Below are 19,445 nucleotides of genomic sequence, written 5' to 3' on the forward strand. Positions count from 1 at the left end.
GTTGTCTCCCAGGTGCTTGCTGGGACTCAGGGTGGCCGCACCTGGCTGTCACCTGGGTGTGCTGCTGTGAGGGGTCCTTGCGTGGCCCCCATCCTTCCCCCAGTGCAGAACTCCATGGGCAGGGAGTTGGGGGGATATCTCACCTCCCCCATGGCACAGAGCCCTCCACACCCCTGGACCAGAGCATCCGGGCCCTAGAGATTCCACAGTTCCCATCCTGACCACCCTGGAAACTCATCAGGCCAAGACCCCGAGAGAGCTTCAGAGGAGTGTTGAGTAACACCTGAGGATGCGGCTGCACACACTCAGCCAAGGGCCGAGTCTCACCTGCAGTGGGGTTTCGGCTCTGCCTGGGGGCTCCATCACTTTCAGCCACTCATCGCCTTGGGGATTTCTGGTTGTCCCCAGCTGGGGCTGTTCACAGTTGTCACCTGTAGACCTGCCTCTCCCTGGCCTGAGGTTCAAAGGCCTCATTGGGTGGTCAGTCCAGTGGGGTCACCTGTTGTTTCTGTACAACAGCAAGGAAGGGGACCATGGAGCTTTTCCCTGCTGGGTGCTCCTGCTTTGGCCCAGCCCAGCTTTCCTGGTGCTCCAAGCTAGGAGGCCATGGCCCCAGCCTAAGGAGGGTGTCCTGGTCTCCAGGTGTGGAGCAGGGACTGTGCACTGGGGGAGGTTCCAGTTAGGTGATGGGATCCTGCAGTGGTCTGGTGGCATTTCTTGGAACCAGATTTACCCGAGGAGCTCTGTCCTGCTGCCTGTGGAGGGCTCCAGATAGCTCAGAAATGACCAGCCAATGGCCTTTTGTTTGGGGGCCTGAGATCAAGAGCTGAGAGTATTCACTCAACTGAGCCCATTCAGGAAGATCAGGGCAGGGGCGTGTGGGAGGTCCCTCACTCCACGGGACAGAGGCCCCTGGACAGCAGAGGAAACCTACAGCTCTGGGTGAGGGGATACTTGGCTTTGGTGTTTGCACTTTACAGATCCTGCGGTCCACGAGGGGCCTCAGGAGAGGACGTGTCAGGAGGTGGCTTCCCAGCCTTCTGCCTTGGGCAGTGGGGGTGCTCCTATCTGTCCTTTTCCCCTACACCCTGGACTGTGCTTGGCTGTTGGTGCACATGGTTGGCACACACGGTGGGCAGAGGGCAGAGAATGCCACTGCTTGGATATTTGTCCTCTTTGACCAGAAAACCCAAGAGGAGACACCTCAGTCAGCAGAAAGGCCGCCTGGCTCACTGGCTCATTCCAGGAGTGGGAGAGACGGCAGGGTCTCCTCTTTGCCCTCCACCATCAGGAAGGGGATGGTGTCCTCTCCCCACTGTGGTGGCTTTAGGCAAGGTTCTTACTGTCAGCTCTGCCTCAGTTTCCCCATCTGGAAAATGGGGGCAGGGGTACTGACCTACGTCAGGTGGAACAGTGAGCAGGGAGTCCTTTAGAGAGTGTGATGTGAGGTTGGATCAACAGTGTGGGTTCCTGTCCTGCTTCCCCTTCCTCTTTGAGGCTGAGGAGGGGGTTAAAGGCCAAATGCTGTTTCCCAACACCCCAAAGTCTGCACATGTCTCTTGAATGCATCACATTTCTGTCATATGGATATTAGCCATTCCGAAATCTGCGTAATCAACTTCACATTATTCAAGTTACAAATCACTGTGTGCATAGAAAAACTGTGCTGGTATTTGCTGGACAAAGGGTTGGGCCCCTTTTATTTTTACCTGCCACCCAGCATCTCCCCCACCTGCCCCTTCTGGGTGACACAATCTGTAAACAGAATCATGTATGGGTCTTTCTATGGGTCCGTAGCACAGCAGGAAGAGCCTGGCGCCGCCAGCACCTCATGGAAGACCACATATGGGTGGTCCCACAGCATGGGACCAAGCTGGCCTGAGGGATGCCCAGTTGTAACAATGCTGCTGTCACTGTCTCATTAAATATATGTCCTTTAAAAAAAAAAAAAAGAAAGAAAGAAACCGCACAGCTTATCTTCATTTTGGTACTCCAATCTCAATATCATTTTTTAAATTGCTTCAGCAGTGGGAAGAGATTCCCAGGGAGATATTGTGATATTCGCCAGCCAAAGCTTTATTACTAAGATTCCTGTTGAGGGAAAATTCAGATAGAGGAAAAGGCTCATATTTATTGTAAGAAAGTTTAAGGGTAGTTGCCAAAAAAAAAAAAAATCCCAAACTCAGTGCAAAATTACTGTTGCAGTATTTTTCCATTCTTATATCTGTAATAATAAGCAAAATGATCAATGAGCCACATTTCAACCCTTAAAATAAGTATACTTACCAATTACTCAAAGAAGCTCACAGTAATCTCCAGGCTATCTTGAACAACCAACCTGCTAAAGATGCCACAGGTGCCTCAACACTGAAGGAATCAGGTCTATGCCAGCTCAGCTACTTCCTAAAGTTAAACCTTGGAATACACACACATGGAGTTTCTCTACAGCTTTAGGGTGCACAGTGGTTGTTATTGTTGCTAGACAAGTCCTTGAAGATTATCCTCTGACTCAAAGCTTTAAAGAAAAATCTTACTGGAAAGGAATTCTTTGGTGAGATGTAGATCAGCATGGCACGCTGTAGGCAACATTTAGGAAAGAAGGCTGATTTCTTCTCTCTCATTCCAAATGCCTTTGTGATAGCTGCTTGGGCATTGCCCAGGGATTCCAGCGGTCAGAGGTTCTGTAGGATGGTTTTTCTTTTTTTTTAAATCCTGCCTCAGGTTTATTTGTACAAATAGCACAGGAGGACACCAGCCCCACACATATAGCAGCCCAGGGGTCACACCAGTCCTTCTGTTCTCAGATTGACAGAGACCTCTACTCTGAAGGCTTCGTGGGGGCCTGGACACCTTTGGAAGCCTGAGCTAGAACTGAAGCTGGAGCTGCAGACTGGGCCTTGGTTTGATCCTTGGCCTTTGGCCGGCAGAACCTGAAGGATGACATTTCTAGCAGAGCTCCAGGGAAGTCTTGCTGGACAGGGCATCTCCTCTGCCCCACCCTTGCTCCTCGAGTCCAGGCTCTTTTCATGGAGGCCCAGTGAACATGGCTGGAGCTCTGAACTTATGTGCTGGTGGACAAAGGTCAGTGACAATCACAGGACACTCCTCTTAACCTATGCATGTAACTTACCAGTGGCTCTTTGGAAATATGGCCTCACCTCTGCTGTCTAGTTCACAGTGACTTGAATGCTTGGGTGTCAGGTTTGGACAGGGTCCCCTGAATGCCTGGGTGTCAGGTTAGGACAGGGTCCCATTTCAGGAGCTAGCAAATGGAAGAAAGCAGGAGGGCAAGGCAGCAGGCAGGTGATAATGTAGACTGTGGCCAGATGGAGTAGGTTCCAACCTTGGACCACCATTCATCTGCTGTGTGAACAGAGGGTGGACACCTTTAAGTGGTAGGGGACTCTGGCTGGGCACAGTGGCTCACGCCTATAATCCCAGCACTTCAGGAGGCCAAGGTGGGTGGATTGCCTGAGGTCAGGAGTTTGAGACCAGCCTGGCCAACATGGCAAAACCCCATCTCTACTAAAAATACTAAAATTAGCTGGGCATGGTGACGGGTACCTGTAATCCCAGCTACTCAGGTGGCTGACTCTGCATCTGTGGCTGGGGTGGGTGAGGCTTTGTTTGGTATTTTTATTGCCTATTTTTCTTTTTTTATGCTCAAAGCTACTCCTGGGCAAGTTCCCTGACTCTTGAATCTTTTTCAAAATTTAGCTCTTCTGTAATATTTAAACTTAGCTAAGTTGGCCACTATGCAAGCCTCCTGGATTTCCTTCCTTCAAGATATTATAGCATGACTCTTTTGCTAAATTTGTATTCTCATGCAATATTAGCATGAGGAAAATTTATAACATTTTAAAAAGTGAATATAGCTACTGATAATGAATGTTAAGCTACATTGACATTCATTTTGGAATTAGTGATCACCTACTAAGTTGAACTACATGAAATTTCTGTGGTGTAAATCTAGTCGGTTGAGTACGGGTGACTTCATATGGTTGAACCTACAGGTGACCCTGGATCACTCCTCCACTCCTCATTTTGTAATCCAAGAAAAGGAGGCTCAGGATGTGAAGTAACTTACTCATGGTCACATAAATTATTAGGCGTTGACTTAGAAACATATAACGTATTTTCTTAACTAAGGGAGTGAAAAATTCTTATTACTACTCCATTTACGAATTGCCTTGGCTATTCTTGCATGTAAATAGATATACATATATATACACACACACACACACATATATATGTGTGTATATATATATATATATATATTTTTTTTTTTTGAGACAGAGTTTCGCTATTATTGCCCAGGCTGGAGTGCAATGGCTTGATCTCAGCTCACCGCAACCTCTGCCTCCCGGGTTCAAGTGATCCTTCTGCCTCAGCCTCCAAAGTAGCTGGGATTACAGGCATGTGCCACCATGCGCAGCTAATTTTTGTATTTTTAGTAGAGACAGGGTTTCTTCATGTTGGTCAGGCTGGTCTCAAACTCCCAACCTCAGGTGATCCGCATGCCTCAGCCTCCCAAAGTGCTGGGATTACAGGTGTGAGCCACTGTGCCTGGCCTCTTGCATGTAAATATTTTGAGATACAAATTGAATAATTTCATTTTACTTGAGGGATAATTTAGGGGAAAGTAACATCTTTGTAATAGTGAGTCTTGATACCCAAGGATGCAATGTATTTAAGTCTTCTATCATGCCCTTCAGTGGTGTTTTGAATATTTCTTCATGGAAAGCTTAGGACATTTTTAATTTTTTTGTTTCAGATTCAGGGGTCAATTTTTCCTTTATTTTGAATTAATTATGCATACATATGAACAATTGTTTTCTGAAGTTACTTTCACAGGGAAGACCTTTACTGAATTTTCTTAATGTTGTTTTTCAAGGTACTGGCTTATGTTTCCAAGAAACAAATAAAGATAATTTTACTTTGTTTTTAATGTTTATGCTTCTTGTTGTATTCCCTTCTCTAATTTAATGTGCCTGATAACTTTTGAAAGTAAGAATAGAGACACAGGAAAGAGGCCAGAAGGTTGGAATAAGGGCTAAAAAAAGAAACTTATTGCCACCAAAATAAAGACGAATCCAGGTTAATCCTCTCTGGTATTGACTTGTGAGAAAAGATGGACATCGGCATGTAGGACCTTAGAACGACAGGAAGAATGAAGAAAAGAGCCTCAGAGCACAGCCTGGTGATATCATAGAAAACATGTATTTAAGGCATTTCATCTCTCAGTGACGACTTGCTTCAGGTCCTTGCACATGCATATATGGAGAGAAGGGTGTCAAAGCACAATCTCATGTTTGCTCTGATTTTTCTCTCTATGAATTGTTTTTAATTTCCTTTTTTCAGAGACCAACAGATTTGTAGAAAATGAGGCAAGATTATTTACAGAACATTAGCTTCTGTATATAATGTTTATATTTATATTATGACATTTTGTTGACATGGCCAAAACGATTTTACCTTTAGGTAAATAGAAGAACTGCTTGATCGAAAAGATGCCCACTTTTCAAGAGCACAGTTGAAGGGAACAGTTGAAGGTGATAACCACAATAACATAATGGTAGGAAGAACAGAAATTGCTGTGTGCTTGCTTTATGCCAAGCATTGAGCACAGCTTTGAAATGGTTACATCTCATTTAATCCCCACAATAATAATGACTGTTTTATAGATGAGGAAACTAGAGTTTACAGAAGGGAAATTACTCAAATCTACAGTTTATAACTGGTTTTTATTTTCACAGCCAGGTCTGTAGGACTTTAAAGCCCCAGCCTAGGCACTACTTTTGTCCTAAAGATGTGCATTTATTGTCTATGATATGTAAGAGACCATAAATATTGGTCTCAATACAAATTAATTTTCAAAGATCTATCAACAAAAGTAAGCTTGGTAAAAGATGATTTTAAACAGAACATTCAGTAAAGATTAAACAAGACGCATAATCCAATCAAAGAAAATGTGTTAAGTCCTCACAGGGGCATTTTCTACAGATTTACACATAGCTTTTCCATGTTGAAAAGGAAACTATATAATTCTTGTTTAGCTTCCTCCATCTAAAATGACACAACGTACCAAATAACTTAAATTAATGGTTAGATTTGGTTAATTATCAAGGCTTCCTCTTTGAAAATCATAAATTTATTTTACTTTTTTTTTCTTTTTTTTTGAGGCAGAGTTTTGCTCTTGTTGCCCAGGCTGGAATGCAGTGGCGTGATCTCGGCTCACTGCAACCTCCGCCTTCTGGATTGAAGTGATTCTTCTGCCTCAGCCTTCCGAGTAGTGGGGATTACAGGCACCCACCACCACACCCAGCTAATTTTTGTATTTTTAGTAGAGACAGGGTTTTACCAGGTTGGCCAGGCTGGTCTCGAACTCCTGACCTCAGGTGATCCACCTGCCTCGGCCTCCCAAAGTGCTGGGATTACAGGTGTGAGCCACCGCACCTGTCTAAAAATCATAAATTTAACTTGGATATGGAATTAATTTGGCCCTCTCTTTATTTCAGTGAAAGACGTATGAAAAATTGCCCCCTTATCAACACAAAGGGTATCTCCTGACCATTATTTCCAGGTATGCACAGTCTCCTAACTATGCCTACAGAAATCATTCTGAACTCCATCCATTTCCCAGGGAGAAAACAGAAGCGCCTTGGGCAGAGTGAAAAAGAAACCACCTGGAGAGGAGGCCCTGCAACATGAACCCATCTTTAGGCCCAAGGGCATTCTGACATCTGAAATCAAAGTCATGATTGCCTCCATTTCTAGAAAATGTTCCAGAAATATTTCCAGGAAATATAATTATTAAAGCACAGGCTTTGTTGTCTTTAGGCTTGGAAAGGTCTTTGAAAGTTATTTGGATTAAATCATTAGAAATTTACTAACACTGATGTCAAGTTAATGGTTAAAAACAAAGCTTTGTCCACCCCCAGGCCCAGGAGAAATGTGTACATATGTTCACCAAGAGACGTGTACAAGTATTTTCACACCAATATTATGAGCCAAAAACTCAAAACAACCCAAATGTTCACCTAAAGTGGAATAAACACAGTATTGTGGCGTTCCTGTAACGAACTACTACTACGCAACGAGCACAAATAAACTCTAACTCCCAATAATGTGACCGGATCTCACAAACATTGTATTGGAATACGGAGGCCAGACCCAAAAGAGGATGTTCTACATGGGTGAAATTTATAGAAAATTCAAAAACAGGCAAAGCTGATACATGGTATTAGACAGGGCAATGATTATCCTCAGTGTAGAGGGAGACAGTGACTAGAATGATGCATGAGGGAGGTTCTGGGTTTCTGGGAATGTTCTGTTACCGTTCGTGTTAGGAGGAGGGGTGCAAAGGGTAGTGACGAGGCCCACCCTCTGGACCCTGCAGCATGAGAGAGAGCCTTGATCCTGATGGCAGAAACCGTCCCCCGAGCCCAGGGCCACCCATAGGACAGACACCACAAAGCCACATTCTGAGGCCAGTCTCAGCCATTCTTGCTGCCCTCCAACTCTGTCCCAGCCAAAGATGAACCTCCAGGGGTGGGGAAGGATGGACAGACAGCATCCAATGCATTCTGAGAGCCTCTGCACCTGGGTGGATGAATCTTTGTGTCCAGGGCTGGCTGTCAGTAGATCCAGGCTTTCATTCCTAGAAGTGGTTAGTTTCCAAGATTTTCAGAAAATAATGTCTAATTATAAAATTTTAAAAATATATAGAAGAGTTTTTGGCCAGGTATGGTGGCTCATGCCTGTAATCCCAACACTTTGGGAGGCCGAGGTGAGTGCATCACCTGAGGTCAGGAGTTCGAGACCAGCCTGACCAACATGGAGAAACCCCGTCTCTGCTAAAAAATACAAAATTAGTTGTGCGTGGTGGCACATGCCTGTAATCCCAGTTACTCAGGAGGCTGAGGCAGGAGAATCACTTGAACCTGGGAGGCGGAAGTTGCAGTGAGCCGAGATCATGCCATTGCACTCCACCCTGGGCAACAAGAGTGAAACTCTGTCTAAAAAAAAAATATATATATATATATATACACACACACACACACATATATATATATATAGAGAGAGGAGTTTTATAATAGCAATACAAAATGAAACCATCATGTATTTCACAGATAAATTTAAAAACTGAATTAAAAAGTATATCAAATCCCATATTTTTTCAGTTTGCTGTTCTGAAATAAAGTAATAATGTGAGGTTTAAGTAATGTCAATTATTTTCACAACTATAATACCATTCAGTGTTTATCCTGTGCTCTGTACTCTCTTTATAATTAAGGATCTATACAGATCATTACAAAACACTTGAGTGGGCTAAAACCATTAGGGTCCATTCTGGAACTATCGTTTTCAATTTGCTCTCCCAACTTGCATATTCTTATGTGTTCAGCATTTCTTATTAACCCTGTATTTTTGTCCACTCATTTTTCACTTCTTAAATTTCACTCTATCTTACTGATAATATTTCAGGCTTCTTCTGAGAAAACTAGAGGCTGGGCATGGGGGGCTTATGCCTGTAATCCCAGCACTTTGGGAGGCCAAGGCGAGCGGATCACTTGCATCCAGAAGTTCAAGACCAGCCTGGGCAACATGATGAAACCCCATCTCTACAAAAAATACAAAAAATTAGCTGGGCATGGTGGCACACTCCTGTAGTCCCAGCTACTCGGGTGGATCACTTGAGTGCAGAAGGTCAAGGCTGCAATGAGCCATAATCGCACCACTGCACTCTAGACTGGGTGCCAGAGTAAGACCTTGTCTCAAAAAAAAAAAAAAAAAAAAAAGAAAAGAAAAAAAGAAAAAAAAAACTAAATTGGAAATTGCTCAGTTTACTCCCTTATAACTGCTGTAGTATGGATGTTTTTATGCAACAAGAGAGCTAAGAAATCCTTCTAACAATTTCCTGAAGTAGATCACAAATATCTTACTACTCTACAAAATTTTTATTATTTCTTATACTTAATGATATCGTTATTGATATATCATTTCAAGGCAAGTAGTAACAGTTGTCACTGGAGAAGTTGTTTATATAAGAAGTGAAATAATCTGTTAAACCTCACTTTAAGTGTGCCAGTTTTGATGCTAGGACTAAGGCAATGTGTTTCCAAGTGTAGATCTGTGCCAGTTGTATCAGAATCAAGGATGCTTATTAAAAATGCAAACTCTCACATCTGTAATCCCAGCACTTTGGGAGGCCGAGGTGGGTGGATCACCTGAGGTCAGGAGTTCGAGACCAGCCTGAACATGGAGAAACCCTGTCTCTACTAAAAATACAAAATTGGCTGGGTGTGGTGGCACATGCCTGTAATCCCAACTACTTGGGAGGCTGAGGCAGGAGAATTGCTTGGACCTGGGAGGCAGAGGTTGCAGTGAGCCGAGATCACGCCATTGCACTCCAGCCCGGGCAACAAGAGCAAAACTTCATCTCAAAAAAAAAAAAAAAATGCAAACTCTCTTGGGCCCTTTCTCAAATGTGCAAACCATAATTCTGTGCCATGGCCTGGGACCTGCATTTTGACATGTCTCAAGTGATTTTCTTTCACACTGAAGTTTGAGAACCCTTGATTTAAGATTTCTACCATTAGCTACTACAAGGAGAAGAGGAAAATAATTGTTGATTTTAGCCAAAAAGAACAAATTTGTCTTTATAATGTGAGTCACTTACTCCTTGAAAATGGCTTAGAAATCCAGAAGACCTGGCCTCTACTCCTCACTCTGATTTAATGTGTGAACTTAAGAGTCTCATACATGTATTTTCTTTCTTTCTTTCTTTCTTTCTTTCTTTCTTTCTTTCTTTCTTTCTTTCTTTCTTTTCTTTCTTTCCTTTCTTTCTTTCTTTCTTTTTTTTTTTTGAGATGGAGTTTCACTCTTGTTGCCCAAGCTGGAGTGCAATGGCAATGGCACAATCTCTGCTCACCGCAACCTCCGCCTCCCGGGTTCAAGTGATTCTCCTGCTTCAGCCTCCCAAGTAGCTGGGATTACAGGCATGCACCACCATGCCTGGCTAATTTTGTACTCTTAGTAGAGACAAGGTTTCTCCATGTTGGTCACCCTGGTCTCGAACTCCTAACCTCAGGTGATCCACCCACCTCGGCCTCCCAAAGTGCTGGGATTACAGGTGTGAGCCACCGCACCCAGCCCAGACATTTATTTTTTCTAGGCTCTGCTTTCTCTGATCTGAAATAAGGTGGTTGGGATTTTATTAATCTATCAAGTACAAACATTTTCTTTCTTCCCTTGAGTCCACTTCCAGGCAGCAACAGGACTTGATTCTGCAGCAGATCCTGTCCTCATGAAAAGTGCTGGCTGAGAGCCCGGTGGCTCATGCCTATAATCCCAGCACTTTGGGAGGCCAAGGCAGGAGGATTGCTTAAGCCCAGGAATTGGAGTCCCAGCTACTCGGGAGGCTGAGGCAGTGAGCTGAGATTGTGCCAGTGTACTCTAGCTTGGCGACAGAGTAAGACTCTGTCTGAAAAACAAAACAAAACAAGAAAAACGAGAAACTCTTGGGAGCTTTATGGCCTTGCCCATCACCTAAGAAACCAAAATACTTACCCTGGCCATCTGAGGGCAAGCTTAGAGCCCCCTACTACTACCACAGCCGGTGCTCTCTTGAGAGCACCACCTCCTGGCTGGAGGCCAACCAACTCAGGTCATTACAGCAACTCATGACAGAACAACTCTGATCCCAGGAAGCAGAAGACAACACCTAATTCCACTGCCTGCAACAACTTGGCTAACCAGAGGTCTGGAGCGTGTCCACCTGACAACATCACTGCTAGCATAACAAGCATTCAGGAAAGCCAGCACACTAAACATATCTACAACCAGAGACTCTTCATAGAGTCTACTTCACTTCCATGCCACCTCCACCAGAGCAGGTGCTGGTACCCCTGGCTGGGACACCAGGAGATGGATCACATCACAGGACTCTTTGCAGACATCCCCCAGCACCTGCCCAGAGCCCGACAGCCCCGTTGGGTGGCTAGACCCAGAAGAGCAATAATAATCACTGCAGTTCAGCTCTCAGGAAGCCCCATCCTTAGGGGAAGGGGGAGAGCACCATCTGAAACGATCACCCTGTGGGACAAAAGAATCTGAACAGCAGGACTTGAAAGATCACAACGGCTTCCCAGCAATGGATCCAAACCAAGAAGAAATCTCTGAATTGCCAGATAAAAGTCTACACATTGGGTACAATGTATACTGTTTGGGTGACGGGTGCACTAAAATCTTAGTAATAACCACTAAAGAATTTATCAATGTAACAAAAAACCACCTGTTCCCCCAAAACTATTGAAATAAAAAATTCAAAAAAAAAGAAAATCTGTTCTCCAGCTACAACAGAAGAAAATTACCAGTTAAGTAAGTGAATTTGGTGAAATTCACAAATATGTGGAAATTAAACGACATAGTCCTAAGTTATCAATGGGTCAAAAAAAAGCACAAAGAAAATTCAAAATATGTTGAGATTACTTAACGTGAAGATGCAACGTACCAAAAAGTAGGGGATTCTGTGAAAGAGTGCTTAGAGGAAAACAGGTATCAGTCAATGTCTATAGTAAAAAAGGAAGAAATATATCAACAGCCTAATATTTGTTAAAAACATTTAGAAGCAAATGAACTACCTGCACAACCTGAGGCAAAGAGTGTATCTGTTGGGGGAAACAATATACATGCTGAAAAGCCTAAGTGGAAAGACTAGGGAATTAAATGTTATGAGATTAGGGCTTTGAAAAACATCCACCAATTCCTGGGAATTTACAGTTTCATGTCAATATTCAGGATGATGTATATAGTCTTACAACAGACCTAGAAGGTGAAGGGGTTCATCAACACTAGACTTGCCTTACAAAAAATGCCAAAGGGATTTCTTTAAGTTGAAAAGATAGGATGCTAATAAAAAACAAAAAGATATAAAAATATATATCTCACTGTTAAAGGTAAGTATGTAGACACAAACAGGATAATGGAATGCTATGTGATAGTGGTATGTAAATAATTTTAAGCAGAATGTAAACATTAGAAGGCAAAAAGCATTGAGAATATCTGAGGCCACAAAAATTTGTTAATGGATATACAATATATAAAAAATGAAATTCTGATCTAATTAACATAACGTGTGGAGGAAATAAAAGTACAGAGTATTTGTTGTTTGTTGGTTTGTTTGTTTGTTTTGAGTTGGAGTCTCACTCTGTCGCCCAGGCTGGAGTGGAGTGGCATGATCTCAGCTCACCGCAACCTCCACCTCCCAGGTTTAAGCAATTCTCCTGCCTCAGCCTCCCAAGTAGCTGGGGTTACAGGCGTGTGCCACCACACCCAGATAATTTTTGCATTTTTAGTAGAGACGTGGTTTCACTATGTTGGTCAGGCTGGTCTCAAACTCCTGACCTCAGGTGATCCACCCGCCTCAGCCTCCCAAAGTGCTGGGATTATAGGCATGAGCCACCACATCTGACCAAGTATAGAGTGTTTGTATGTGATTAAAGTTAAGTGGTTGTCCACTGAAAACTGATGACTATGAAGTATAAGAACTTTTATGCAAGCCTCATGGTAACCATAAAGAAAAACTTTTGGCTGGGCACAGTGGCTCATGCCTGTAATCCCAGCACATTGGGAGGCTGAGGCAGGTGGACCACGAGGTCAGGAGTTCAAGACCAGCCTGGCCAAGATGGTGAAACCCTGTCTCTACTAAAAATACAAAAATTAACTGGGCGTGGTGGCGGGCACCTGAATTCCCAGCTACTCAGGAGGCTGAGGCAGAGAATTGCTTGAACCCAGGAGGCAGATGTTGCAGTGAGCCGAGATCGTACCACTGCACTCCAGCCTGGGTGACAGAGCGAGACTCTGTCTCAAAGAAAAAAAAAAAGAGAGAGAGAGAAAAAGAAAAACTTTCACTAGATACATAAAAGAAAGAGAAATTGATCTATATAATCACTAAAAACAAAAAATCAAATCACAAAGGAAGATAGAAAGCAGAAAGTGAGGAACAAAAAAAAATTGCTGAACAGAACATCATTAACCAAGTGGCAATAGTAAGTCTTAAGTATAATTACTTTACATGCAAATAGATCAAATGCATCAATCCAAAGATACAGATTGTCCAAAAGGATAGAAAACCAAGATCCAACGATATGTTGTCAACAACACTCACCTTAGACTTAGTAGAAGGAAATAAATAAAAAGATTAGAGTAAAAATAAATAAAGCAGAAATGAAGTTGTATACTTTAAATACACATAAGGTTTGTCAACTATATCTCAATAAAGCTGTAAAAAGAAAATGAAAAAATGGTGCAAAATTTTATCCGTGCAAGAAGAATAAGTCCCAGAGATCTATTATACAACATAGGTCCTACAGTAAATTTTACAGTACTTTATACTTAAAAAACTTGGGGCTGGGTGTGGTGGCTCATGCCTGTAATCCCAGCACTTTGGGAGGCTGAGGCAGGCAGAACATGAGGTCAAGAGATTGAGACCATCCTAGCCGACATGGTGAAACTCCGTCTCTACTAAAGATACAAAAAATTAGCTGGGTGTGGTGGCACATGCCTGTAGTCCCAGCTACTCAGGAGGCAGAGGCAGGGAAATCACTTGAACCCAGGAGGCGGAGGTTGCAGTGAGCTGAGTGCGCACCACTGCACTCTAGCCTCGCAACAGAGCAAGACTCTGTCTAAAAAAAAAAAAAAAACACACAAAACACAAAACAAAACAAGACAAAACAAAACTTGCCTAGAGGTGTATTTTGTGTTGTGTTTTTATCACATAAAATATAAATAAGAGCACTAGGGAAAATTTTGGAGTTATTGGATATGTTTACAGAATAGACTGTGTTTATGGTTTTACAGATACATACTTATCTCCAAAACTATCCAACTTACATATTAAATATTTACTGCTTTTTATAAGTCAATCATTCTTCCATAAACTCATTTTGTAAAAGGCAGATAAATAATAGAAGGAAAAATAGAAACAAAGAACAGGTGCAATGAATAGAAAACAAATATGGTTGATATTAATCCAGTTATGCCAATAACTAATCAATGGTCTAAATTCATCTATTAAAAGACAGATGTAGAGTGAATCAAAAAACAAAATGCAACTATATGTCATCTTCAAGAAACACTCTTTAAATATAAATACACATATAGTTTAAAAGTAAAGGTATACGGAAACATATACTATACTAAGACTAATTTTAAAAAAGCTTGTTTTGAGACAGAGGGGACTTTAGAACAAGGAAATTCATCAGGGACAAACAGGAACATTTGTTAATTTTAAAAGGGTCAATTTTTCAATCAGTGATATCAATGTACATGTATATGCCTCAATGTATATGCCCAATGACAGAGCATCAAAACACAAGGCAAAAACTGACAGAACTGCAAAGAGAACTAGATACACCCAGTATTTTAGTTGAAGATTTTAATACCTTCTATCAGTAATAGACAGACATGGCAGACAGAAAAATCAGGACTGCCCTAGTTGAACTCCCCCAGCATAATTAATCAACTGAATATAATAGATATCTATAGAATACTTCCACCCAGCAACAGAATAAGGGAACGTCTACCAGGATACACCACATTCTAGGCCATAACATATACATTGAACAATGCAAAAAAAATAGAAATCACAAAACATATGTTCTATGTTTTCATACCCAATGGAATCAAACTAGAAATCAGTAACAGAAAGATCTGGAAAATCCCAAGATACTTGGAGATTTAAAGTATATGCTTGTAAGTAAAATATGGGTCAAAGAAGACAACACAAGATAAAATAAAATTAAAAATAGTGTGAGGGTCTCTCATAGGGGGGCATATTGTGATGGTAAGACAGAAATCAGTGGCATCCTTGAAACGGTTGCTGGGAACTGAACTGCACCATCAGCAGAGAGGGCATAGTAGGTCCATTGGTGGCTGAACTATTAGAGGAGATACTGCGAGTGAGGTGCAGCTGCAGATTTGAGGCAGACTCACCAAATGGTGAGGGAAGAGCAGCAAATGAGTCATAACCAGGGTCTGACTGTAAGGTGGCAGGATGTCAGCAAAGGCATGACTGGTGAGCTAAAAGGCTGGCTACTGGGTGGTGTCTGAAATGACCCTGTGATAAAAACTGTCCATGACCTGAGAGCCGAGTAATTGGTGAATAGGCCTGGAGAAGACACAATTATGTGAGGAACTTTGGGAAACCTGGGACAGCAAAAGCCACGGCACACTGAGGCTTGGAAAAATGGTTCCATGGGGATGTAAAAGGAGTTGAAAGGTCTGGGTGGTAGTAGGCTTGGAGTTGCTGCATTGTGAGCAATGGCAGGCTAGAATGGGACAGGACCGAGAGGACTCAGAACTAAGCAGTAAGGTCTAAACACACTGTGTGTGCTGGAGGTGATGTCATAGGCACAAAAACTTGATCTTGGAGGTGGCCCAATCAACCATTTTGGGTCCTATCCATCTCTAATGGCTGCGAAGCACAACTGAGATGCCAAGTGTCTCTAGGAGGCACAGGCTGCAGAAACAGTGATAAGGGTGGCCTAAGGGTTAAACTCAATGTGGCCTGAGGAGGGTGAAGAGCCTGAAGCCGACTGGTTGTAGATTTTGTCTGCCTTCCTTACTCTAAATATAGCCTCACAATTTGGACTCGGCGGGGAAAGTGTGGGAGCAGGGTGAGGGATAAAAGACTACCACACATTGAATACAGTATAGACTCTTCGGGTGATGGGTGCACCAAAATCTCAGAAATCACCACTAAAGAACTTATTCATGTAACCAAACACCACCTGTTGCCCAAAAACCTACTAAAAATTTTAAAAAGTAACAATAGCTTAACAGTGTTGAAAAGAATATAAGAATACAATAGTTCTTTCCTGATACAATTACATTTTCAATTTTATTAATTTAAGGGAGTATATTTGGGAATTCAGAAAGGTCAAGGGATGAGTACTCTTTAGATTTTTTAAAGGAAACATCAATTAGAATCATTTTGTTTTGCCATAAATAATGTCATATGCTGTTTAGTACACTGGAAATTTTTCTTCTATTATGTGACAAAAATCAAAGATGTATTCCAAAAACTAATTTTCACAACATCAAAATTTATAATATGAGTAAATTATAATTTTAAAATTTTCCCTTAGAAATTCATGCATTCACAATGTTGATCTCCAGAACAAGGATTGAATACATTAGTCAGACATCAGTTTCTTGATGTTTTGAATAATATAGTCTGGCAATTTCTTCTGTTTCTTAGCCTTCTGTATATAATACATGGATATTGTCCATATTATTGAAATGCAAATTTATTGAAAGGATACTAGCATGTCCACTGAGATTTATAGTGTATCAGTTTTGGAAAAATCCCATCTCATTATATGAAACTGTACTGAAATAAGAGCAAAACATTTGCAAACCATATAGCTTCAAGTAATTAGTGACTTGTTCAGGTCTGCCCCTTAAATTTTTCTGTTTTTGGAAGAAATCAATGAGTACAGACTGTTGAACTTGGATACTCCACATTTAAAGAATGCCATTTTAAATTCCATTCTTCCTGTAAAACTAACGTTTTACATCCAAAAAAATAAGTAAATATAGCCCCACAATTTGATGGAAATGGCAGGCTGTTGTATCATGTGGGATGATGGCTCATTCCCATTGAGTTGTGTGGTTAGTTGTCAATATGAGGGCCCATTGAACCTCTCCCTCTTTGTTATCAGGCAGAAGGACATTATCCACATAGTGCCACAAGTGGACATCAGGTGGCAGTCAGAGGGTAGCTAGATCTAGTCATTGCAACCTTGAGCCAGCAGAGGATTGTTGAGGTAGTCCATCAGATGCCTCCTAATGGTGTACTGTCAGCCTTCAAATCTGAAGGTGAACTGCACCTGATCTTCTTCACAAATAGACACAATAGAACATGTTTGCCAGGTCAGTAACAAAACCAAGAGGGAGAAGCATTCTGAACTTCTTCCAAGACAATGACAATGCTGGGTAAGGGGACTCTAAAAGGAAGTACAGCCTTGTTGAGGTTGCGGTTTTTAGCAATGAGCCTTCATTCCTTTCCCTGGCCTTGAGAAAGGGCCATTGGTGAGTTAAAAGGTGAGATGGTGGGTTTCAGAACACAAGCTCTATTAACTGGGCAGACCCCCTCTGTGCCTTGCTTGGGTGATATTATGAGGTACTGACCACCTGGAGGAGTCTGGGGAGCTGTAAAAGTTCCCAGTAGGCATGACCTACTTCCGTGCAAAGAACTTGGTGGGGTGAGACCCTCAGTTGGGGAACTGAAGTGCCAGAATGTCCAGGCCAATGATAGGAAACGGTCACTGAGAAATGGGCAGGAGAAACACTGGTGCTCAAGGGAGAAGGATGAGTCCTACCTTAACAGTGAGCATGACAGGCATCCTAAGGGCTCATCTTCCTCTCAGTCCATCAATGGGCACAGGAAGGCTGGTGCACTGCATGGGCAAAGCAGAGATAAGAATGACCCATTATCCAGTGTGTAATAAGACTATACACGTCTACAGGTTTGACCACCAGACTTGGATGTGATAATCTGATTGACACAGGAAAAAAAGCATTTGGCTAAATCCATCATATGATTAAAACCCTAACCAAACTAGAAATTGAAGAGTACTTCCACAATCTGGTCAAGTGCATCTAAGAAAACCTACGATAAACATCCTCAACTAAGTTAGTGGGTAAAGAATGTTTACTCCATAAGATTGGAAACAATACATAAATAATCACTTTGACCACTTTCATCAACATTCTACTGGAGGATTTTGCTCAAGAAATAATGCTAGGAAAAAAATCAGCCAATGGCTCTTCAAAACACTTAACGTGGAAAGGACACCCTATTCACTAAGTGGTTCTGGGAATAGTGGCTGACCATATGCTTAAGAATGAAACTGGACCCCTCTCACTCACCTGTACAAAAATTAACTCAAGATAGATTAAAGGCCTAAATGTAAGACCTAAAACTATAAAGATCCTAGGAGAAAACCTAGGAAAACTCTTCCAGACACGGGAATGCTCATACATTGTTGGTGGGTATGTCAATTAGTTCAACTTCTATGGAAAAAGTAGGGAGGTATCTCAAAGAACTAAAAGTACAACTACCTTTCGACCCAGCAATCCCACTACTGGGTATCTACCCAAAGGGAAAGAAATCATTATATAAAAAGGCACTGCACTCCCATGTTTATCGCAGCATAACTTACAACAGCAAGGTCATGGAACCAAGGTAAGTATCCACCAACGGTTCATTAAATAAAGAAAATGTGGTGCATATACACCACAAAGTACTAGGCAGTCATAAAAAAGAACAAAATCATGTCCTTTGCAGCAATACAGATGCAGCTGAAGGTCATTATCCTACGTGAATGCAGAAACAGCCAAATACTGCATGTTCTCATGAAGATGGAGAGAATACACTGTGGGGACTCAAAAAGTTGGGGGGAAGAGTTGAAAACGTACCTACTGGGTACAACCTCCAATATTTGGGTGATGGGTATGCTAGAAGCACACCCCCCCCCCATTGTGCATGTGATATACATATAACAAACAAGCACGTGTACCTTCTGAATCTAAAATAAAATAGAAAAATAAAAAAGCCATAGAAAAACATCCCGGGAATCCAGGGAGCAGCGGCTACTGCCTCCACTGCTCACTGCAGCCCGCAGGTTCCACGCCGGCAGCTCCTGCCTGCGGGCAGTGGAGCTGCGGAGAATGGTGGGATGGGTCTAGGTGCCAGGGCCAGAGCCCAGGAGGGGCGCTGGGTGGGGGTCTGGCCGGCTTCTGCCTTGCACCGGAGCAGGGGTGCCTGGTGAAACAGGCAACCTGATGCTCTCTGGGCCCTGCCCACGTTCCACTTCCATCCACTCTCCTTTGCATCTTTCTGTGCCTGGGGCCCCCATAGGAAGCGGTCACATCCAGACTCACCAGGCCTGAGATGCTGGAGGATGGAGAAGCGCTTGCCACGGGAAAAATCCTCCAGGAACACGTGAACAAAACTTCGCCTGCACCTGGGACATCCTTCTGTACGGCTGGCCTACGAGGCAAGTGTTCTGCACACGCTCCTTGGCTAACTCCAGTGCAGAGGAGCACATGAGCCCAACCTCCACGGCAGGTGCAGATCTTTGCCTCCCTTTTATAATGTCTGTATTCAAACGACATATCCTGGAAGCCTCTTTCTGATAGGATGAGAGCAGACTCTGTACTACAACACAGATTGGATAAGTCTCCAACTCCGATTAGTGAAGATTATCCAGTCAGAGATGGAGACTATTATCCAATAAAAGTTGTCAAAAAAAGTTCCTTCTCACCCAATCAGAACCAAGCTTACAAGTACAGCGGTTGCATACAGCCATGATAAAAGGGAGGCGAAGGCCCATTCCGCCATTTTCTTTTCGTGGAGGTTGGGCTCGCGTGCTGGT

General features: G+C 42.6%; 1 long non-coding RNA gene across 1 annotated transcript; it reads right to left on the reverse strand.

Annotated features, from left to right (window-relative positions):
- Nucleotides 1–47: 47 nt before the first annotated feature.
- On the reverse strand, nt 48–19,437 carry LOC107969231 (uncharacterized). Its single transcript, XR_008540432.2, has 3 exons — nt 18,952–19,437; nt 17,388–17,465; nt 48–508 (listed from the first exon to the last, which is right to left on the reverse strand). It is a non-coding gene; the product is annotated as an uncharacterized LOC107969231 (long non-coding RNA).
- Nucleotides 19,438–19,445: the final 8 nt, after the last annotated feature.

The sequence above is a fragment of the Pan troglodytes genome, chromosome 19, assembly GCF_028858775.2.
Source record: "Pan troglodytes isolate AG18354 chromosome 19, NHGRI_mPanTro3-v2.0_pri, whole genome shotgun sequence".
NCBI lineage: Eukaryota > Metazoa > Chordata > Mammalia > Primates > Hominidae > Pan > Pan troglodytes.